Source organism: Amphiura filiformis, chromosome 19 (genome assembly GCF_039555335.1).
Source record: "Amphiura filiformis chromosome 19, Afil_fr2py, whole genome shotgun sequence".
NCBI lineage: Eukaryota > Metazoa > Echinodermata > Ophiuroidea > Amphilepidida > Amphiuridae > Amphiura > Amphiura filiformis.
This window is the reverse complement of record NC_092646.1, coordinates 28,946,706-28,971,785: the sequence shown is the minus strand read 5'-3', so window position 1 is coordinate 28,971,785 and position 25,080 is coordinate 28,946,706. Positions and strand designations below refer to the sequence as shown.

At 36.7% G+C, this 25,080-nt stretch overlaps 2 long non-coding RNA genes across 2 annotated transcripts in view; one reads left to right on the top strand and one right to left on the bottom strand.

The window, feature by feature from the left end:
* LOC140141149 (uncharacterized) overlaps window positions 1–25,080 on the bottom strand; it is a 483,782-nt gene that overhangs the window by 206,971 nt on the left and 251,731 nt on the right. The window lies entirely within an intron of this gene.
* LOC140141143 (uncharacterized) lies at window positions 5,982–20,607 on the top strand. The gene is made up of 3 exons (XR_011857357.1): window positions 5,982–6,074; window positions 8,411–8,475; window positions 18,418–20,607. It is a non-coding gene; the product is annotated as an uncharacterized lncRNA (long non-coding RNA).

Genomic DNA, 25,080 nt, shown 5'->3' with positions numbered 1-25,080 from the left:
CATGCAAAACTGGTCTAGATAAACCATATGAGAATTTCTCGTTCTCCAAGTGGTACTTAGCTCAGTTTTAACCTGCAATCTCAGAAATATTTGTTCGAACACTTTTAAGGCCATATTGGAAATGGTCCCCCTTCTACCCCCGTACAATGTTGGCATGCCCAATATGCTCATCTTCACCATATCTTCTCCCAACATTGTTTGGTGGGGAAAGGGGAGGGGGCATGCTTAAGATGAACGTTGAGACAACACTATTATAATTCTTATTTTCCAGTGAATAGCGTGCGCACTATGCTAAGAAGAACATGGGAATTACAGTGGGTGTTCGAACACATTTTTTCCGGGATTGTGGTCTATGCAGAGAAATCAAATAGCTAGCCGGTCTTTTCAATCCCATCATTTCAACCTATTATTATGATGTAGACGCGATGATTGCGGCCTAGTCGAGCTAGGCCTGCATGCCAGTCGGCCTGCTGATTCGCCGCGTATTAAATGGCACAATAATACCTCAAATTTTGCACAAAACAATCCATGATGTTAAATTATCACATCCAAAGTGTCGCCATGAACGTCAGCTTCAACTTTTTTGCATTGATAATCAGATTTCATGCAATCATGAAATTAAACCTTGTTTGATGTGTATTCCCATTGCCATAGCACAACGGTTTTCCAACTTGTCTTCTACGATAAAGCTGCTGATGAGCGCTGAGGCTACAACCTACAATTAAAGACCGAATTAAAAAAAGACTAGTTTGCGTCTGACGTCATGACAAAGGCGCGCCATGATTGGTTGCTTACCTGCGCAGTATGGCATTTTTGGTCTGGTTGACAGGACGGCATACGCAAGCTAGTCTTTTTAATTCGGTCTTCAATTATACAACATTATGAGCTTGAAAATATTCTAATGCATAATTCATGAACTTGATAGACCCACGCCATTGGCTCCACGTGTTAGGTGTTTTTAGAATCCCTATATAGACCAGGTTAAAACTGAGCTAAGTATCACTTGGAGAACGAGAAATTCTCATATGGTTTATCTGGACCAGTTTTGCATGGGGAACTAGAATTTCTTGGGTAAAAAGCCCGTAACCTGAGAACTTTTCCGTGAGGGCGCTTTTTTTCAAAATGGCCGCCAAAATCCATTATATGGTTAAATTAGTCACATTAGGGCATATTTAACCAGATTTTGAATTTTTATAGATAACAATAATTAATGTACTAATAAGTCAGGTTATTAATATGAAGGTAACAGGAGGTCACAGCTGAGGGCGCTTTTTTCAAAATGGCCGACAAACTCAATGAAAAACATATATATGGCTAAATTAGTCAATTTAGGGGCATATTTAACCAGATTTTGAATTTTTATTGATAGTAATAATGTACTACTAAGTCAGGTTATTAATATGAAGGTAACAGGAGGTCAAAGCTGAGGGTGCTTTTTTCAAAATGGCCGCCAAACTCAATGAAAAACATATATATGGTTAAATTAGACACTTTAGGGGCACATTTAACCAGATTTTGGATTTTTATTGTTAACAATAATATACTACTAGGTCAGGTTATTAATATGAAGGTAATATGAGGTCACAGCTGAGGACCTTTTTTCAAAATGGCCGCCAAAATCAATGAAAAGCATATAATTATATTGTTAAATTAGTCACTTAAGTGGTATACTTCATCAGATTTTGGATGTTGTTATTGATAGCGGTAAAGCATTACATTGCACATTCTAGGGAAGCGTTGTTACCTTTTTGAAATTCCCGAGTGGGAGGGTTTTCAATGAAATATTTTTTGTGTTAAAACTGAAGCATCCTATGTATAAGAATATATGAATATTAACTGCACATCATATATAACGATTCGTGATACCCAATCGTGCTAAAATTTATGTGGTTTAGGAGAGAAGTTTATTTCAATTTATATACGCCAAAATATCATTCTGAATTTAGTCAAAATTAACAATTCAATTGATCCCGACTAAAGATTACTGTTTCGTCTTTATGGGAATCTAATCTTATATCTGAAAGAAACTTTTGGGACCTACGTGGACTTTTCCTATAAATTACAAAAATTCAGACCGTCTTACAAGAAAAATGGTAGGCTGACTGGTCGTCATACCTCGCAACTACAGCAGTACTCGCCATACGCCAGAGTTTCTAAAATGCTGCTGAAATAAGAAAATTTTTAATGCTAATTTATTGCAAATTCTAGGGAAGCATGGTTACCTTTTTGAAATCGCCGAGTGGGAGGGTTTTCAATGAAATATTTTAACTGCACATCATATATAACGATTCGTGATACCCAATCGTGCATAAATTTACTAGGTTTAGGAGGCAGAGAATTTATTCAATTTTATATACTCCAAAATATTTTCTGAATTTAGTCAAAATTAACACTCAATTGCTGGTGAAAATTGTATGTAAATTTTACTTAGGTCCCGACTAAAGATTACTGTTTCGTCTTTTGGGAATCTAATCTTTAATATGTGAAACAAACTTTTGGGACCTATGTGGACTTTTCCTATCAATTGCAAAAAATCAGACAGACTTACAAGAAAAATGGTAGGCTGAGTGGGCTCCACACCTTGCAACCGACGCGATGTCCTGCAGAGCACGTGGCCGAAATCAAAATCGATTTATGTATTGTGTATATATCATAGGACCCTCGTATTAATTGTCTGTATGCGCTTGAGAATTCAACAATATTAATAATGGTAGCACTAAATACACATTAATGTTTTAAGCAGATAACATTCCAAAATATGGTACGTTTTCTGTCTTTGATGCTTGTTTCTGTCTTTGCTTGGTTACGTGGTATGTTGAAGTAATGAAGTTGCGATTGTATGTTTAAATTTTCACGATGACACCAACAAGTTTTGTGGCCGAGGTCTAAGGAGCTGGTAATAATAATAATAATAATAATAATAATAATAGCTTTATTTATACACGGTAAAAACATGTTCAATACAGTATTGTTCTTCCACATGTCCGTGTGGATATTAAAAATATTACTAGCAAACTCAACTTAGTTTAAAATATAATACATTAGTGTACATAGACTAAAAACTAAAATTAGTACGATCTTTTACAAAAGACAAAATATATATAATAAATAAAATAGTAACCCTGCATTCTTCCTCATACAGTCACACTCTCACATGCACTCCTCTCTCACCCTCTCAACACACACCCTCCATACATCTTTCACAATAAAACGTTATTATATGATTTATGTACAAGTTATATTTAAATTATTAAAACACATCATCAAGACCACTATTGCACAAAAACATACAAAATGATAAATTATTCAAAAATATTAGGAAATAAATTATTAAAACACATCATGATAATTTGCAGGCCCACTATTACACAAATACAGAAATTTCAAATTAATATAAAATACTATAAAAGTAGCACCTACGTTCATCTTCATACAATCACACATAATTATTCCCACCATGAAACAACATACACTCCACTCACCCCTCACTTACATACACGCACTCCAACTCACCAAGCATATTGTTAAACCCTTTCATCCCCTCAACACGCATCATCCATACCCAAGATCCACATCATATACGATTTATATACAAATTAAATTTAACTTATTAAAACACGTCATCAAGATCACTATTACATAAATAATACAGATATTGAACAATATAAAATATACAAAATGATAAATTATTCATAAATATTAAGAAATAAGTTGTTTAAAATGAGTAAATGTATTTTTATCATTGACTTTGTAGTTATAGTTGTAATTGTAGTTGTCATCACATTTTATAATCAATTATAATTTTAGTTGGATTATCATGAGTTGCATTTATAGTATACAAATATTGACTGCTATGAGGGGCATGGTTAAAATTATAGGCCCAAGGTGATCTCAAAACCATGACTATGCCCCGAGGCGTAGCCGAGGGGCATAGTCATGGTTTTGAGATCCGCGGGCCTATAATTTTAACCATGCCCCGAATAAAAGCAATCAATATTTGTTTTATATACCAAATCTTAAGATTCTTGTCATCTGTTTGGTTAAAAGCATCGATTTTGGCAAGAGAAATTAATAGTTTCAATGCGAACGGCACACAGATTACAATCTGCGATTTCTGCGTAATTATAGCGCGTGAAAACATTAACGCGTGCGTAATATCATTTTACGCTTGGAAAAACGCGCAGTTTGATCGTGACGCACGTTACCGGTCCATAGTTCATTTCCATGGACCGGTCCATAGTTCATTTTGCGGGCATAGTTAATTCAATGACTGCACTTTCAACCAATCAGATGACAGAAATCTATATATGAGGTATATAATTGCAGTTAGAATTATAGATACAATTAAAAGAGCTATGGTACTGAGGCATGGTACATGGGTAGAACACACACTATACTACAAAATTACGGTTGCGTTTTGGCAAATTTCAATTTGCATAATTAATTAGGGGCACTTATTAGAAAAGTTGATTATTGCCCTAATTAATTATGCAAATGGAAATTTGCCAAATGCATCCATGGGTTTTATATCTTATTTTGTAGCCGATCTGAACATTTTACTTTGTATAATTCTTGCATATATAATTAGAAAATAAGGCCTACCTGACAACATTGCATAACAAAAATAAAAGAAAGTTGTTGCCAACTTCTTGGTTTCGTGCCATTTTGACAGGCCATATTTTAGTAACCGAATATCCGATTAAAATAAAATGTTCAGTCTTGTAATCAGGAGAGAATGGACTCACATATTTCAATCAGACAAAATCTATATCCAATAGCGTTACCTTAAAGCTAGCATTATAAGTGTCTCCTTAACTAATAACAAAAGGTGCCCACTGGTATCTTGGAGCCATTGTCTTTTTTAAAGACATTTCTTGTTTTCATATCAAAACCTTTAGTAACATTTCAGAATCAGTGAATCCACGGCAGACTTGTGCTATTCAAAACGCATCAGAAAACTGGTTTAAAATGGCCCAATTTTTCTTTAAATCGCCGTCAATTTCGAAATAGTGAACTCAGAATTTTTGTGTCCAAGTCTATATGACCGTGAGATATTCCTTATCCCTAAAATGAATTTTTTGAAGCTGTAGGTGCTTCCACGAACCCGCAGTGAATTTTTATTTATTCCGTCTTTTCACTATATTTGGTTCCTTTCCTGCGTGCAATCAAGTTTTTTTGGGTTTTGCTGTCAAACCTTCCCTGTTCCCACAGTCATTCTACGAAATAGCGCTACGTTATTAAAAATGTCCTCGGGTTTATCGACGGTATAGACATTTTCCCTAATGGTCATCTAAAAATGGTTATGATACTCCCTACATTTGGTCTCGCAGCATACAAAAAACTATGGGTACCCCTTAATCAGAAGTCAATTCCAGTCCCTTCGATAACTGGCCGGGTCGTCGCTGGGTCGGCTAGTCTTAGTCATAGCCAATATGCCACAGCATAATTCGCATTACAGTGAAATGCGACCAAGCGTAGGTTTATACACGATCTATTTTTAGCATGACTCCACAGAGCTCGCGTTGATCAAGGTCATGCTCGCTTTTCATTGTACAGTGAATATCATTTTGGGTAAAAAACATGTTACTTTTCACATAGAAAGGTTTTGATATGGACCAAAAACGGTCTCAAATTACAATATTTCGTGCAGAAAAATGTTTTTAGAGCGACATTCACCGAAATAACGAATGTCCAATTTCCAATCTCCCGCCAACTTCACAATGCTCAGCCAATGGGAGGACACAGTTTCCAACTGTGAGTGATCAGGCTAATTTATCCAGCAAGACAATTTTGATGTTCAGTGCCTGTTTTGTGAAATCGGCCAATAGGGGGACAAAGTGTTCGACTGGGAGTGATTAGTCAAACTTTGGAGCCAATGAGAATCAAATGTCGGAATTTACGTCTAGAACTGAAATGCATAACAATTGCTGAATAGCTGGAATATAATACCAAATACATAAACGAAATCTACAACAGTTGTGTGTTTGGCTCAGCAATAGTAGCTACAGCTATTGTCTCCAATTCAAGTTTAACTGACTGTATGTGCCCATCGCTGCAATCTATTTTCTGTTCAGGTAAGTGTTTATTCAACATTTTTGTCGATATATAATACATGACAAGGACTAGATAAAAACGGAATTTATTTTGCAGAAGAAGTAAGCCTAAACAAAAGTCAAAACCTCAAATGTTCCTTAAAATGTTTTTTTTTTCAAATGTTAAGTCATTAAATGAAAAAGCACACTTAGTCGGACTAAGCTACAAACAATCCTGGAAAAAAGTCTTGGGACACTTTGGTCATTGACATTAAAATCGACTCCCTGTCCTCCGGTACGCGTTGCTGAGCAAGTGTCGCAACACATTTTGTCCAGGATTGTATCTTTCTTCTCTTATAGCCCCTCGATACTGGTAAATAAGTAATATATGGTTAAGTAGATTCACGGTAAGTTTTATGGAGATGTCCTTTTATCACTTATTACCGCGGTTGCACTAAAGTTTAAATAATTAACGTGACGAGGTTTATTAGCGCGTAATCTTAAAACACTTTTAATCGTAAAATGTATTTTCAGTTTTACGTAGTGGGTAAAACACATGTTTATTGATTGTCAAAAAACCAAAAACAATACAAAACGTACGAGAGCCACCACAGTTAAAACAATGCTTTCCACTGTAGCTTTTTACCCTCTTAAAAATTGATCCCTGCTTTAATTATACGGTTCATGCATTTGGAAACTGATATTCCAACACTACACATTTAATTAAATTTAAAAAAAGAAATCAATGAATATTTACGTATTTATTTATATGCGATCATCAACATTTTTGTCGATATACAGTAAGCCAAAAAAAATTAAGGTACCAGTTGTGTTTACCCCCTGTATATCCTAAATAAAGACAAATATGTCAAAATTAAAACAAGCAGCTAATACCTGAAATCTTTAGCTCTGATTCAAGACCTTATTTGTTGAATTTGGTTTAGAATTAAAGAAACGGTAATCTAAAACCTACTGAAGAGACGAAATCAAAAATTGCACTTTTGTGTTCTAATCAATGAAAGCATGACGCTGGTTTTAACGTGCTAATCAATGGAAGCACGGCGCTAGTTCCCTTGTTCGCGAACGCTTTGTGTACAAATCAATAGCGCATGCAATGGAAGAAACTGCAACTTTTAAATTGGCATTTACCTTGAGGTTTTGTATCTTTGTGTCTTTATTTCATGAACAATTTCAACGAATGAGGTCTTAAATTCGAGCTAAAAGATGCAGCTATTGGCTGCTGGTTCCAATTAAGACATATCTGTCTTCGTTTAGGATATACAGGGGGTAAACCTAACTGGTACCTTAATTTTTGGCTTACTGTATAATACATGACAAGGGCTAGATAAAACTGAATTTATTTTGCAGAAGAAGTAGGCCTAAACAAAAGTCAAAACCTCAAATGTTCCTTAAAATAATGAAAAAGCACACTTATATTGTCCATATACTAGCGTCACTAGAATGAGCAAATCTTGTGCAAAAACTATTTTCGCTTGTTTTATCATACGGTTGTAAATTCAATGAACTATGACTTTGCTAAAGAGCGCTTACAAATTGATGATATGTAGGCGAGATCTACTTGTTCTCGGTTGACCAGGGGCAGTCTTCAGTAAACGGCTCTTTTCAGAGCCATCAGTAGGCAAGGGCGGCCTACATGTCTCATTCTTAGGTTCTTTGTCCTGAAGAAGTCAGAGCTACTCCTGACGAAAGCTTGACAGTTCTAAACTTGTCCGACGGCGAACCCGGTAAAAACTTACTAATTCCTATTAATATCCCGTCGTAAAAGCCTAGGCCCTATCTCACAATGTGCCAAGTATTCTTAACTGAAAATACGTGGGCCACATTATCTTTTTCGGACCTCAGCGACTAAGTTGAAATATCGGAGAAAATGCACAAACACCCCATGTCCACACGTGTACACCTTCATTTCCACACACTCCTCTGTGGAGGACTGAGCTAAAGTTACCCTATAGTTCCTTCTATTTGAAAATTATATTCCCTTTTTTTTTTTCTTTAGCTAAATCTTCCACAGAAGGAGTGTGGATTTCAAACATGTCAAATGGAATTATTGGTGTGTCTATAAATGGACATTTCGTGAAAGTGCTTTGGGGTCTTATGACGTAAGACGCTTAATAGTATATTATTATTAGCGTTATTTCCGTCGGTACATTTACAAGTTCCGAAAATACTGAATTTCAAATGGGATTACCTAAATGGATGACCACATAATAGCCTTCTCTCTAGCTAGGCCTATGTGGGAGACTAAGGTCATGTCTTCCACAGGGGGTGTATAATGGATTTAAACTGGAAAAGCCCAATTTTAAATCGATTGCTGGATTGAAATAATTGATGTATTTTACACGTATTCTTTGTTCCAGATTTATTCACAACTTTTCTGCATTAGATATTTGTGTGACGTCATAGTGATCCTAGTCCTGCCCAGGTAAGTTGATCAATTCGCCGTTGAAGTGATAATTGGATTATTTTGTATATATCGCCCTGCACTACAAGCAGGTTACACTCAATGTGGTTTAAATATAGAAAGGATTACGTAATGCTTTGTTCCTAAATTTGATGCCGATTTAATTTTCCGACCGGCTATTCATAAAAGTGGTACAATTTTTTCGAATAAAGGGGTTCCGCCAATAAATTGGTCACTGATCTGGCAGTATTATTAACGCTTGACACAACATGCTAGTATGAATAAGTGACCACAATAGAGGCATGTGTTGAGAAAGTGGTACCATTGTTCTCATGTATCCCAAATGTGTATTTGTCTGAAGTCTATAAAGGAGGCTTTAGCTGTCGATTAGGGGCCTCGTCCGGCAAGGCGCGCCCGCAGAGCTGGCATAGTGATTGCTCGCGGGCAACCCAACCCAAACCTCCACGTGGTGTCGGATGGGTCACGCTAACTTGGGCAATGGGGAACAGGCGTGGAAGCGAAGATTTCGGCATAGTAGTTTTTCTCCACGGTCTAGCCACTTCTTCTGCTGATTCGGGCTGGTGTGGCTCTGAGAAGACACCGTTTTGGTTGACCGCGTCGTCCGGTTTTATTGTTCTATACCGCTGGTCGAGTTTTGATTTCATCCCTAACGGCATTGCAGACCTGATAATCAGGGCAGCTTGAAAATCCCTCTGACTCCCTCTGTCTTGTAGACCCTTTTATGACCAAAATTTACAATACTTAGTGTGAAAAAGGTTAAAAGCGCGGCTTTCCTCAACATGCTCAAGAAAACCCTATGACCATATAATTTATTTATTTGCAAGATTATTAATAGCATGAATAGAGAGGAGTCCAGATCAGTGAACAAAAGCACTGCTTAATCATGATAAATAGTAAAAAAAAACCTGGTGTATTTATTTGCTATATGCACATGAAATCAGATGTTTTTGGGCCACAAGAGGTCTGAGTTTGACTGAGTTTGACGGTATGTAAAATTAGCTGTTTTAGGCAAAAAGTAGATTTATATTGACTGACAAAAAAAAAAAAAACACGTGCAAAAGGAGGAAAAGCTTCTAATTTCACTCTTGCTAGATTTACTCCGCAATTATTTTGCTAAAATTATGCCCAGCTCAGAAATAAAACCACAATATGCTTGGATTTTATTTTATTATTGTTTTCTGATATGCACGGGATAAAATGGTGTGCGTATATTCTTTGTTTAAAATACAAAATTAATGGACTTATAAAAACACCAAATAAACCGTGACCCTTGTATGGTCAGGTATGGTTTAAACCAGTTTACCGCCTCTTAGAACCCGATAGACGGTGACATTTGACCATTCTAATTATGTATGTTTTGAACATGTTTGCACATGAACTAGTTGTTTACAGTGTGAAGAATCTACAACATGCTCATCTATCAGGGCACAGTTCTTTAACCCCAATACATTTGTGCATTCAAAAACTCATACTTTGCAACTTAAGGTCAAATTTTGCACTAATGATTGTTTAATTGAGGTTATTGATAATATGCCACTGGAATGAGGCCATTGTGGTCCATAGTGACCTTTGCACAGCTAATCCTTAAACCAAACAAAACAACCACTGACCAATCATGAAATCACTAATTGGTTTATGTGCTTGACTGCTAACTGATTGTGACCAAAGATATTAGAACACAGCTCAGTATCTTTGTGGTGACTATCTCTGATAAAAAACATTAATTAGCGAAGTTCAATTCTGGCCCGAATTCTGGTCAGCAGAGAAAGGAATAAATTCGGAAGATATGACTGTGTTGAAGGTCAGAAGTGTATTTGCAACCAGAGTTGCCAACCCGCGATATGGTAGCCCAATTAGGCGACTTTTGACTCGTGGTTCACCGTTGTTCACTCGGGTCGGTGTCGGGCAGTTTAAAGCAATAATGTACGATTTAGGCCTACGTCATTTTGTTAGTGTTTACCCAAAATGCTGAATGAAATAATATTTATTGTAATATGCCTAACTGCTGGGAAGGGTTCCTAGCAAGGTAAAGTGAAAGAAACCCCAATGGCTATTTTGTCCGTTTAAAATAGAGTTCTATGGCCGACTTAAAGTCATAATTATGACGTAATTTTGTTATTTATTAATTAATTTAAAATGGGCTGTGCCCGTTTCATGAAGAATAACGATCGATCTTACCCTTGATTTAACAGGCCTGTCAATTTCTTGGAATTGTTTGATATGAATTATGAAAGGAGGGTACGATTTTTTTGTATTAGTTTAAGTATTTCCTAGCCTCTCTTAGCCACAGGGTTGGCTACAAAAGACACAGAGTATACCTTAGGATAAACTGGTATGAGTGCGCCGACCCCAGGTTTTCAACATTTCAGGATTGTTTCTGGACGGAGGTCGGGTGAAAAACGAAATTACGTTTACATGACTTTGTCGAAATTCGTCGTGTGACAAGAATGAGTGTATAAATGACTAGGGGGGAAGCTTACTTATTTGTGTCTTCTATACTATCCATCATATACCCTAGGCCCTGCATAACGAAATTCAACAATATTCAATATCCAAAGCAATATCCTCACTACAATAGGTCCCCCAAAACAGAACTCCCACCCCACATAATCGCAAATTAACACGAAAGCTTCATTCCATGAAGCATTTGACTCGTAGTTGATCATCTTCTACTATTAACTAAAAAAATCATTATAATACCAAATCTAATTAATCACCATGGAATTCAACATATCCCGTCCAGCTCACATTGGGCGCCCCATTCCCTTTTAAAGGAATTTTTATTTTAAATATAATACCGTTTAACTTGATAGCTGTGTACTTTCAGCGAGGTTCATTATCTTAAATGAAAACCTACCGTTCTATGTAAATCCAATCATTATACATTGCAATTTCATTAAATTGTAGGCACCTGTGAGCATTTTATGCAATTTTGCAGAGTTGGTTTTCGTTTTTGCATTCTGATGAATATTGTTTAAACATAAAAACAATAAACTTAATGACATTAGTGAACCTGGTGTGTACTATCATAAGGCTGTAGGTAATTAAAAATAATGACAAGTCAATTAAATGAATTTACATTTACCCTTCTAAATAACACAAAGCAATTTCTTTACTGAAGCAGGAGTGTGTCCGTGTACTTACAACAAGTGGATTGACATTTTAAATGAAAACAAAAAAAAAGTTGTCCTTACGATGATATTACGCCAACATTTGGAAAAGTTGTTAAGGAAATAAATGTGTTATTAAAATTTTAAAGTTATGGTTTTCAAAAATAAGTTGGGGCGTTCAACAAGGCTAAATTGTTGGACCTCTATTTATATTATATAAAAACGATAATAAATACATCAACGATGTTCCCATTTATTATCTGCTGATTCAGGGGCTATTTTAATCGAAAAAAGTCACTCACTTGGCAAGCATTGGTGGCGGAAGCATTAAAATTTAGAGGTGCAAGCATATTTTGTGCCGGTTTGATTTTAGCCCCCATTGAATGTGAAATTCGGTATTGTGGACCAATGCGCGCGAAACGCGCAAAATTGTGCAGTTTGACCCTATTTTTGGCCCCAAACACAGTATTTTTTGGAATAAAAGAGAAGATTCACAGGGCAAATATTGCTTTAATTTTTCTTTTATTATGATGTTTAGGGGGAAGTCCCTCCCCCCGCTTCCGCTGCCTATGCTCGAGATTTTTAAAAATTACGCGTTAAAGTCTCTCATTTTGGTGACACATTTGTGACATCACGTACTTATTTTAGGCAGGTCAGCCACATTTGTGATCTCGCGTAGACATCTTCAAATTGACCCGCTAATACGCCACTAACATTAGTTTACCAATACAAATGAGCGCGAAGCGCGCAAAAATTTGCTATTTTAATGTTAAAATGAGCCGGCCAAATGTGGATAATTATTGTGGCCTAAAACTTGACCAAAGAAAGATGCACATGACAGCTTTTGATTAATTTTGTCCTGGCATTTGGAGTCCCGGGGATGTCTACAATCCATTAACACAATGTGGTGAAGACGCGATTAGCGCTCGAAACTTCCCACATTATAATACTAAATTTTAATATGGCAATAATGAGGGTAAATATTATTTTGCGCAAATTGACAAAATCTTTCATATTTTCAATAATTATATATGGTCTTAAAAGGGGATTCCTCGAGCATAGGTTGAGGAAAGACGTATTTGCCAATGTTAAGCCTGATTTTCACACTAAGTTTTCCATAATTATGGTGAATGTTTGTCATAAATCATTGTAAATGGGCCCAAAAGAAGAGGTCCAGATCCACTGTACTGTATTTTTTTTATCGATTTTGTCCCCGTTGAGCCGGAGGTGTTATCAGTTTGCCTCATTCCAGGCTGCGTCCTTGCTTTTTGACTTTCGTCGGGCCAAGGGGAGCACAATAATATTTCCAAGTCGACCCAATGACCTGCTTCATGGACTAAAAAATTACTTTACCGGGACAAATGCGCGCAAACCACGCGCACTATACTAAATAATCGCCCCATTTTTTTAGCAATGAAACTTTCTGCTCATTATAAAAAGTGGAGATTTGACCTTTAAAATTTTTGTTTTTGTGTATGTACTGGGCTGTGTTGAAGACAGTGTTAAATTACATGTATTTGGTAAAGTAGACTTTTATATGATGTAACATTTTTAAATTGATGCTGCATTTGTGATTTTTCTTGTGTGATTTTTATTGATTCCTGTGATTTTGAAAATATATGATGAAAATAAAAGCACAGGGCACTTTGTGTCTTGTGGAAAGATAAAAAAAATAATCGCCCCATTGAAATACACGTAAAAAGGCAAATTTTTGCTCGTTTGGAGGTCTTTGGGGCAATATCTCCAATCTTTGAAAATAACCAGTCGATTACAAATCGATGAAAGTTTTATATTATGTTGCAAAGTGCATGGGTAGTCTTTCATCTTGTTTTCCCGGTACGAGCCCGTAAACAAAACCCTCACTGTTTTTGGCTTGCAAGGCTGGAAACCTGTTTCTGCCCACTTTTTAATTCGCGGACCGATTTTCTCGATAATTGTACAAATGCGACTTTGGCAATGGCGATTCAAATTCATGCATATAGCTTTACACTTTTATTTAAGCAATAATACGCCACTCTCTCTGGTTATTAGTCCAAAGAGCAGCCCAAAATGCCTCAAAACAGTTTATATATTTTTACAAGGGTTACACGAATGGCGCGTTGAGTTAGCGGTGTGCTCTTTAAAATGGGTTTAAACATTTGGACAATTGTCATGACCTCAAATGGCCTCAAACTGGAACATAATAAGATGCTGAAGCATTAACATGGAAAGGGGAGGACGAGCATTATTTGTGCCGATTCTACTGGGACATTTGTGCGCGAAGCGCGCGAAAATGCTTTCAGACTATTTTAGCTCTGGTATTTGATGGACTAGCAGTGTGCGCAAAGCGTGCAAAATTTAGCAAGTTTACTTTATTTTGGCACAAAACGCAGTTTTGAATCTTAATGGCGCATATATATTTTAAGCACGAATTTTGAATTCTCACAGCACGTTAAAATAGCCCCTGTGCTGATTACACAACAATATTATACTCAATTTTGAGAAAGGGTTTTTTGACACGAGTTTCCAAACATAAAGAAGAGCAGTGATGTTATTAATCTATTCTGCAAAGGATGTTGTGGGTGGCATGGGTGTATTCTTATGCAAAATTGTCAACACCCACCGCACCATAAATTAGCATCAATTACCAACTGTAACCATCATACTGTGGGAAAGGGGAGGGGGGGGGGGTAGATGCGTCCCCGGCTCGAAATACAGAGACAAAATTTACAAACATTTGCAATTATTTGCATTTACCCCCATTTTAGCACTAAAAGTGCGATTTTTTCTCGCGAATGATATTGTTACTAGCACCCACCCCATACACGTAGGACTTAAACAGACATATCCACAGAGAATAGCGTAATTAGGCTATAATATAAATTTAAATGACATATACGTTAACAAATAGATGACGTAAACGTTAAGGCTGTTCCAATTAAATTACATACCCATTGGCGGTTCTATTTAATTTACATATTTCTTCTGAAATGGCCACAAAATAGGCCGTCCAATTTAATTTACATACTCCCTCTGAAATGGCTGTTCCATTTAATTTACATACTCCCTCTGGAATAGCTTTCCCCTAATCAAATTGCATATTGTGAATATCAGTCTATCAAATTGTGTAGATTCACTAGTGAATAAGAGAGACTGACAACAGCAACCTATGGAGAGTAAGAGAGACGACTCCCCTAAGAGGGGCCCCGAGGTCGGATGACTTAACGAACATAAACTTCTTGCCAGGACAGAACTATATCCACCCACTGAGTTTGAGCCCCGTACAACCTACTAACGGCATCAGACAAACAGGCAAACCTGCAGACAAATCTACAAACCTACAGAGAATAGCGTATTATTATTATTATTAAAGACTAGATTTCGCGGTTCTCGGGTTGGGTGGTACTCATAATAGGCCTATCTCTAATTACCAAACACCCGTTACCCATATAATAGCCCTGACTTTTAAACTACTATGATATAGTCCTGCGTCTCTTAGTGATCAATATAATGGGCTATAGGCCTTACCTGGTTCTGGTCCGATGAGATGCACCTGTAAATTAGTCACATGCACACACCCGCACTGCGCCCGTCGGTACTCCGCGCACACGCCCGTTGATACTCCGCGTACCCGCTCTGCGAGCACGCGATAGCTCCTCTTTACCTATAAATAAAGCTAAATAAACGAATTGGGTGAAAATCTGTGTGAAGTAGAGTGAATCAAGTGTTTTTGCTCACATTAGAGTCACGCGGTAGCTTGACCAGCAAGTTTTAAAAAAAAACGACTGATAAAGAAGAATAAACAGATGCACCGCGAGACTATATTTACACGGAACAAAACGCTATTGTTCTATGATATTTTTCGCTGGGTACAAAATATATCTAAAACCATGCTAAATCGTATTTACTGTCCAAAGTGTCATATTTTAATAACTCTTTATTTCAAAAAGTTACACGAATCTTACAGTCAATCCGATTGTTTGATAATAAACAAACATTCTTGCTTTATTTCACGCGGTATTTCATAGCCAAAATTAGTGGCAAATCATAGCTAATCATACTGATATCCACAATCTTTCGACACTGCTACAGCCTTACATGGCTGTCACTGTCGCACTAATTTTTCAGATTCACTTTCAAATATACCCAGGCATTTTCCTGGATACCCTACATACAAATTCTGGACCCCATTCGCCAAAAAATCAAGTTTTTCACAATTCTTTTATTCTTTCCGGACCACAGCATATATTCATATTAATAAATACTCCACTTTCACACATCGTAATAACGGGACGTCCCCGTGGCGAAGTGGTTAATGCCATGGACTTCTAATCCATTTATGAATTTTTGCTCAAGTTCGAAACTTCCCACCACTTTTTATTAATGTTTTATTAATCAATTTATTGTCGTAAATCAAGAATAACACCATTTCGAACATCCATTGCTATTGTGATATTATTATTTTTTCATCAAACAAACATGTTTGATTTTTTATTCACATTTAGGCCTAGGCCTTGGGCCTACTTTCACCATCCAGATGCTATCACCATGCCTGACTATCATGGCATCTTCGTCATTTAAAACACCGAAATTATTATTTATTATTTATTTATCAGTGGCTCTGTTCACAGCTCAGACTGAAATTATATTTGATATAAATGTTATAAATGAAAATCACAAACCGCGAAAGATCGCCAACAACTGCCGCTGAATATTGATATCCAACTAGATTTCCCCACAGGGCTAAAGGGCAGGACTTAATTAGGGAATTAAAATCACAAACCGCGAAAGATCGCCGACAACCGCCGCTTAATAGGGGTATCCAACTAGATTGCCCCGCAGGGCTACAAAGAACTACAAACCGCGAAATTTGGATATCCAACCAGATTGCCCGCAGGCATATCGATTATATGGATATCCAACAAATCAAGACCATAAACCGCGAAAGATCGCCAACAACTGCCGCTCAATATTGATATCCAAGTAGATTGCCCCGCAGGGCTATAAAGAACCACAAACCGTGAAATTTGGATATGGAACTATTGCCCCACAGGGCTTCAAAGAACCACAAACCACGAAATATGGATATCCAACAAGCTTAAACTACAAATTAGCTTCCGATAGAGAGCAGGACTTGATGAGGGAAATTAAAACCACAAAACACGAAAGATTACAAAGAACCACAAACCGCGAAAGACTAGATTGCCCGCAGGCCTATCGATTATAAAGAATCACAAACCACGAAATACGGATATCCAACAAGCTTGATGGCTTGATGAGGGAAATTAAAACCACAAACCACGATATTCAACTATATTGCCCCGCTGGGCTACAAAGAGCCACAAACCCCGAAATTGGGATATCCAATTAGATTGCCCGCAGGCCTATCGATTATTCGATTATAAAGAACCACAAACCGCGAAAGATCAACAACAACTGCCGCTTAATATTGATACCAACTAGATTGCCCCGCAGGGCTATAAAGAACCACAAACCGCGAAATTTGGATATGCAACTAGATTGCCCCACAGGGCTACAAAGATCCACAAACCACGAAATATGGATATTCAACAAGCTTAAACTATAAATTAGCTCCCGATAGAGTGCAGGGCTTGATGAAAACCACAAACCACGAAAGATCGCCGACAACCGCCGCTTAATAGGAATATTCAACTAGGTTGCCCCGAAATTCGGATAGCCAAGTAGATTGCCCCGCAGGGCTACAAAGAACCACCAACATTAAAACACGATTATCTGGGGCATTTAGACGCTTCCGTAGTATAGGCTTAAATATATGCGCATTTACCAGTTCCGACATGAAGTAGGCCTAAATCGGATTTACTCTATGTGTGTCTCTCTGGCATTGTCAACATTGGGTGTGTGTTGTTCATATTTACATTTTGTTTACATATTTACGTAGCCTTGAATAATTAAAGTATATTAAAATGTTTATTGATCATTGTGTACGCCTCTGAACATTACAGTCACGCGTGACGAGCAAGTTTTAAAAATAAACGACTGATAAAGTTTTGTTTAATTATTTATTGTCATGAATCAAGAATGGCAACTTAAAACATCCATTTTTCGTTTTATTCGTTTTATTGTGCACTTCATAACCTGACTTTCCAAGCTTGGAGCTGCTTGGCTACATTCATAAAAAGAAAAGAAATCTACCAAAAAACGTTGACAACGTAAAGAAATCAGCAAGTTTAAAAAACCCACCTCGGCTCACTTTTTGAAACTTGGTCCCATTTGAACACCAACAGCAAATCAGTGTTTTTATTTCATTTCAACAGAATACAGCGTTTCCAACAAGATTACAAACAAGCCTACTTGTTATTCGTTTAATTCAATCATTAATCATGATATTATAAAACAAAACACAAAAAGATATTGGCTTATAATGCAAGAACAAGATAATAACCGTTCAGGTCGTTCCAGAAAGCTTACAAATTAATATCGCATCTGCACATTAAAGATACATAACACTTCTGGAAATGTTTTAAATTGATGTAAATATGATAAAGTTTAAATCAGTACCTTTTACAAATGGGACCAAGTTTCAAAAAGTGAGCCGAGGTGGGTTTTTTAAACTTGCTGATTTCTTTACGTTGTCAACGTTTTTTGGTAGATAATTACTTTTCACGAACTAATGCGCGAGAAAAATGTGCAATATAAAAGGTAAAATATAATAGTCAAATATTAATTTTCCTTCACTAACTAGCTGTGACAATTTATTTCACTTATGACATCAATATTTTCTTTTCTTTTTTTTTCCGAGGTGGAGCAGTGTTTTTTGGATATGTAATGGTGCGACCCTATAAACTGGTTTGGTTTTGTTTTGTATTAACAGATCATGGCCGCACCGGACAAGACCTGTTTTGTTATTCTCATTTTGCTGTTTTCACCGTTGCTACCCATGGCACGGCCTGTAGAAGAACAGGGACTGGAAGATACGACTAAACTCCACCGCCGGGACGACCTGGGAAAGGATTTCGAAGAACGAGGAGTACTGGACACTTCACTTCATCCTCGCCTTGCATCATATGGAAACGGAGTCTCTTTTACTCTCAAGAAGTGTCCACTGGCTTGTACTACAGCAAATCACTATGTCGATTTCAGCCAGAAAACGGGCGATGGTCATATTTTAATTTCTAAAAAAGATACCAACACGGGCCGTTCAGCATTTAATAGGTTATAGTATTTCCTAATTAAGCTGTAAAAGTCATAAATGTTGGTTATTGTCGCAAGGCGGACGGAAATTACAAGCCCACTTTTCTAGTATCAAAAATGCCTCATATTCAGCATCCTCACACAGAGATTTCACGTCTTTCGCCGGCTGGGTGATATTCCTGAAACCAGTACTTCTGAACGGATTGGCCAATGATGGCAGGGTTTTTTATGTTCTCTTTGTAATTTATTCACAAAAAATATTATGTAAAAGTTTTTCTGATTGGTTAAAAAATTTCATCGGACGGTAGGAAAACGTGAAGCCCCATCCAATCACGATAGTTGTGACATGAGCCGATCACACGAAGACCGTAGGATAGGAATGACTGCGCATGCTCCAATGAACTGGACGCTACCTTGCCATTCATGTGTACGGGGAACACATGCAAAATATTAATAAATTCAACTGTTGTAATTGAACATGTTTTATACAATAAGATTCAAATGTAGGCTTACTACCAATAGTAACTAATTTATGCCTTTGATATGCTTCCATTAGAGTGATAAAAGTATTTTGAACATGAAAATTAATGCTTTATGGTCTCATTGTTTATGTAAGCCTATTGATTTACCCGTGCAAGAAAATGGTATTGCCCGTGCGATAACAATAGCCTGTCCTTGGAATCATTGATCTGTAAAATGTAAACATGGTGAACACACATGCACTGATAATGCACATAGCTTGGAGCACATCGTTCAGCACACACCGACACCGCCTGGCTAATAATTATTCGGTGCAGAAGGGACACTAAAATGAATACACGGGATCGATACACGTGAATTGCTATGCACGATTTTGATATCAGACGAAAATCTTCGGATACCGGGTTAGAAAATGATGAATATCTCCCGTAAATGATTTTTTCTCAAGAAACCAGATTTGGTCTCATACACTTGAAAATACGTGTTGAACAGATATGATAGTCGCTAGAATGCGTTTTGAAAATTGGCCGTGCGTTTTGAACTCAAAATCTAACCAAAACTCTAATTTTATATTGCGTTGGTCCAGTATGGCTACAGCGTGTAGTACAGCTGCACTCACTACTAGGCAGTATAAAAGTCGATGACCATTGACCTCAATGGGGTATACAAGCTTATTCACGCACAACCAAGATCAATACCCGGCTATTGTGAGTAGCCTTAGTCATGTCCCTCGACTAATTATTCGTCTCAAAGAGCTTCAAAGGTCTGAACCAAATGGCCAATCGTGGCTGTTGATTCAACCTACCATGGCGATTTCTGCCATGAAGATATAGGGTCGATGACACTGTGCAGCATTTAAAGAGACTTTTGCACTAAAACATTTCCATATGTGGAGGGCTTCAACACTTAGTCCATATGGGAAAACTTAAGGGTTAAAAAGTCGCGTGTTCACACGGTCGGACTTAAGTCACTTAATACCGGTTATAGGTCACTATTACCGGTTATAAGTCGCTTATTACCGGTAATAACTCACTTATGTCCGACCGTGTAAACACGACTTTATTCGCCGAAGAAGAGACGTAATAATCGGATTAACTACCATAGCAATAGATGAATACAGTTTTTGAATAGATCGCCCTACACCACTCCTACCTACGCCATATATAAATTCGCCTAGCCCCATTTCCCTTAAATAAAATTGTCAAAAAATTACACTTGGCAGAGGTGGGGCTCGAGCCCACGCCGCCTGTCGCTAGAGCATGGCTATTATTAAACTAAACGTCAGTGTATGGTTCTGATGCGCCAGACCGCTAGGCCACCGATTGTTAGGTAGCAACTGTTTGGAACCAGACCAATTAACACTGATTTCAATTGGCCTAATTAGGTATTCGTGCTGCCATATCTCGGGCCCTCATGAGGTTCTTTAATCCGAATTTTAAAAACGATTCGCTAGTCCGAATATGAAAATAGACTCTATAGTCTGAATTTAAAAAAATGTTCTCTAGTCCGAATATAGAAATAGGTTCTATAATCCGAATTTAAAAAAAGGTTCTCTAGTCCGAAATTTCAAAACGGTTCTATAGTCCGATACGGGTACCGTGTTCTTTAGTCCGAATTGATAAACGGGTTCTATAGTCCGAATTTTATTTTTATCATTTGTTTCAGTGTCAAATCATCAATTGTTAAATACAAATCCGCTGAAGTTCAACATGGTTGGTTTCTCTGGATATTTTTCGTAGCATACATTGACGTTCACCTTTATTCTGGTGATATTTTCGTGATTTGTATGTTTTTCATTCCATTATACTAGTAATACTCTACGATGTATTCGAGCATTGTCGAGTTTTTCATAGTGCTATCCCGACATTTAAATGCTGCGGCATTTTTTTAAACATTTAAACATATTTAGCCATTTAAACAAATTAGTTTACAGATTAGTTAAAGTTTACCATACACTCTGCTTTAGTATTATCTAGCCAGAGGGAGCGGTAAATGTTAATGTTTTAAAAAATCGGACTATAAAACCTTTTTACTGATTCGGACTAAAGAACACGGTATCCGTTTCGGACTATAGAACCGTTTTGCAATTTCGGACTAGAGAACCATTTTTTGAATTCGGATTATAGAGCCTATTTCTATATTCGGACTATAGAACCCTTTTAAAATTATGACTATAGAGCCTATTTCTAAATTCGGACTATAATAGACCCCTTTTTTTAAATTCGGACTATAGAGCTTATTTTCATATTCGGACTAGAGAACCGCTTTTAAAATTCGGACTATAGAACCTTCGAAATAAAGAACCGTCGGAATAAAGAACCTCTTTTCAATTTTTTTTCGGACTAGAGAACCTCTTTTAAAATTCGGACTAGCGAATGCTACTACATGTAACACCTTCGAATTATAGAACCATCGGACTATAGAGCAGTCCCCGTTTTAAAAACACGGCCCCTGAACATAGCCCGAACATATTTCCAGACAAGGAACAATATCCATAATACAAACGGTCTGGCAATGGTTACGGTTCGCTATCTCTAAAGACCGCTATCTCTAAGGTTCGCTATCCCTAAGGTTCGTTATCACTAATTACGACAAAAGGTCCATTATACCTAAGGTTCGATATCACTAATTTTAAATAAGGTTCGCTATCTCTAATTTTAAATAAGGTCCGCTGTCACTAATTTATTGAAGGTTCGCTATCTCTATAAGGTTCGCTATCACTAATTTAAAATAAGGTCCGCTATCTCTAATTTTAACAATCCCGGTATCCCTAAGGTTCGCTATCTCTAATTTCAAATAAGGTCCGCTATCTCTAAGGTTCGCTATCTCTTAGGTTCGCTATCACTAATTTCAAATAAGGCAGCTGTGTACTCTCAGACATGCATGTAGTAAAAGTGCCATAACTTTGTAATTATTAACGCAAGACATATAAAAGTATACATTTTTAACGAGTGAAATAGTGAAATAAAATCCATAAAATAGAGCAGTTGGAGTTAACAAATCTGGATTTTCTTTCCTTGTATTTATAAAAAACATAACAAAGTAAATACATTTCAAAAAAGCCGCAATTTCGCGAAAGAAACAATGTCTTGAGTACACAGCCGCGTTAAGGTTCGCTATCTCTAATTTCAAACAAGGTTCGCTATCTCTAATTTATAATAAGGTTCGCTATCTCTAATTTTAAATAAGGTTCGCTATAATTTTAAATAAGGTTTGCTATCTCTAATTTTAAATAAGGTATAGATAGCGGACCTTATTGGAAATGAGAGATATCGGACCTTATAATGAGAGATAGCGGACCTTTTTTAAAAGTTAGAGATAGCGGACCTTTTTTAAAATTAGAGATAGCGAACCTTATTATTAGTGATGGCGAACCTTAGGTATAGCGGACCTTTATTGCAATTAGTGATAACGAACCTTAGAGATAGCGAACCTTCAATAAATTAGTGATATCGGACCTTATTCAAAATTAGTGATAGCGAACCTTATTTTAAATTAGTGATAGCGAACCTTATTTTAAATTAGTGATATCGAACCTTAGAACTAGCGAACCTTATTCTAAATTAGTGATATCGAACCTTAGAAGTATCGGACCTTTTTAGGTATAGCGAACCCTTTTCTCTATTAGAGATAGCGGGATTCTGATCTCCACAGACTTTGCACGTTAGTGATAGCGAACCTTAGAGATAGCGAACCTTAGAGATAGCGGACTTTAGAGATAGCGGGATGTCACCCTGGCAATCATGACGTCAGAACAAAATAGTCTGTGGTCGTCTACAGTATAATCAGTACTAAAGTCCAGAGCGATTTTTCATTTATTTTCTAAAATTAAAAGAACCACTTTTCAGCGGGATTTTTTGTAAGTTACACAGCTGAAGTTGTGAAAGGGTTGAAAGACTACAATATTATGGCATAAACAAGAATATGTTTGTTTAGTCTTTATTCCTATTATCTGACGCCTTAAATGAAATCCTAGTACAAATAAATCGTCTTAATTCAATTGTCTATATCATTTGTATATTGTGTGCATATTCAATGTGTGGCAGTGGCGTAGATTTCTTTTTGACACGGGGGGATGGGGTTGGAAAAAATTCTTGAAGTATAGTGAATTCAGCACCTTGTGGCGACATAACAAATTTAAGGTATAAATGCGTGCGAAGCGCGCTAAAAATTTTGCACTTTGGGGGCTAAAATGTCAAAATAAGGAAGTTAATTTGGTCAGAAACTCACATACAGGCGTCAACATTGGGGGGGATGATTGTATGGACCACCCCTGGCAAAATATTGGGGGTCATTGATCTCTTTTACCCTGCTACCTAGGTAACGAAACATCCAAGATACGACAAACTATTCTTAATTTAACGGAGTCTTTTTCAAGGACAAACAAATTGAGACCATTTTTCAGAAACTCTAAGCATTTTTGTTTGGAGCCCAAAATTTGACATTTGACCTTTTTGCTTATAACTTGAGAACGGTATACATCACAGATATAACAAACTATATTTCTCCTGAATCCCCATGACTAGAGGAATACTTTGGTATAGTGTTTAAAAAGGTTGAAGCAATTTTGAAATTTGACCTTTGTACGACCTTTTCCCGCCAAAAAGTACCTTTCCACCAAGTATATTTCAGTATACTTTTGGTATGATGTTCAGGGGACATCTCTATCATGCATAAAAGTAAAAATAATCTGTTGCAATTAGTGGTAGGTGACACCACCAATTTGTTTAGATTGACTGGACTATTAAAATTCACCCCATCACATTAAGATGGTACTACACCCCTTGATAAAGGTGTGACTATTTTTGAATTATTCTCAAAAAATAATAACACACTGGTAACAAAAGTTATGTATATTATAGGGCAAGGAATCCACTGGAATTTCAGTGACTAAAGACATGCGGTACATTATTTATGATAAGAAAAGAGGTACTGCTAGAATGTACCTCATTTCTTAACATACATAATGAACCACTTGTCTTGAATCACTGAAATTTCAGTGAAGTAATTGGATTCCTTGCCCCTATAATATACATAACTTTTGTTACTAGTGTGTAGTTATTTTTTGAGAAAAATGCAAAATTAGTCACAAAATTTATCAGGTGGTGTAGTACCAGCTTTTAAAAACACTATTACTGATAATAATCTAACATTCCTTGACCGTGTCTATGGGACCATTCAATATTTAGGGAGATTTGAGAGTGAGGGCCAAAAACTTTTGGGGTCTTGAGGAGAGTCGTGCTCATTCTCTAAATGATTTCTACACTTTGCAACATGATCTTGCCCCATTTGTGTAAGATTTAGGTGAAGGTCATGTTTCACCTTACTAAATAGACTATAATATGCAAATACAGAGAATACTTCAAGTGTAAGAGCGTATAAGATTTTAATTTGATAAAAACCGAAGTCAAAGTGTAAAACAACAGTACAAATCAAAAACAAACATATTCAACCAAATGGTAAGAAAAGCAAAACGGTATCAATTATAATAATGCTGTAATAATTATGTGCTTTAAAACAAAGTTCACTTTCAATTCTGTGGAAAATAAATGTAACAAAAGTAACATACACAGAGTCATTTATCCCTGTTGGGAATCAGTTAATATAAATATCTGTGAAATGCATGTTGCAAGGTAAGATACTCCTCAGGTGTTTTTTTTATATTTATGTAGGTATATATTTATCTGCAGCTGTAAATACTATTTCCCTCCAAAAATAAATATACTCTAAGATAAAGTATTTGACATGCAGTGTTCCTACCATAGACATACTACTTGTTTGTCTGGGGTTCCTACCACGTTTTTCCTACCCACCATTTTTGAATACATGGTTACAATGTTTCTTCTTCTGCTTCTGGTGGTTA